At 49.1% G+C, this 454-nt stretch overlaps 1 protein-coding gene across 2 annotated transcripts in view; it reads left to right on the forward strand.

Moving 5' to 3' along the window:
* LOC132616838 (protease Do-like 9) overlaps positions 1 to 454 on the forward strand; it is a 9,802-nt gene that overhangs the window by 1,517 nt on the left and 7,831 nt on the right. The window lies entirely within an intron of this gene.

The raw sequence follows: 454 nt of genomic DNA on the forward strand, positions 1-454 counted from the left end.
CCGTATTCTCCGAAGATTGAGGAACAAGAGGCCCAATCGTCGGCCAGCTCGCTTTAGAGATTGAGCAAGTGTCATCAGTCTAGGACGCGGCCTTCGGGTGATGTCTACCAGAATAAGAGATCTCCGCGGAGACGGATACGGAAACCCTCCGCAGATGGGTGGAGAATATAAGGGGGGGCACGAAGGCTAAAAGAAAAAGTAAGGCCAGTCAGGCACAGCGTGAGGCTGACTACACTACAGTAGATCGGGAGGTTACAATTCCTGTTTCAATTTCCAGGAGTGAATGTAGTAAGTGCAGACGGTGGTCCCGATCAAAGAAGCCCTTGAACTCACCTCCATTCAACAAAGAAATTTCAGATTTTCAACCTCCCTTCGGGAAGTAAGAGCCATTTTCCCTTGCCTTGCGCCAGTTCCAGTCTAATACTCATTATGGATCAACTCATGTTTCCACTCC

The sequence above is a fragment of the Lycium barbarum genome, chromosome 11 (assembly GCF_019175385.1).
Source record: "Lycium barbarum isolate Lr01 chromosome 11, ASM1917538v2, whole genome shotgun sequence".
NCBI classification, from domain to species: domain Eukaryota; kingdom Viridiplantae; phylum Streptophyta; class Magnoliopsida; order Solanales; family Solanaceae; genus Lycium; species Lycium barbarum.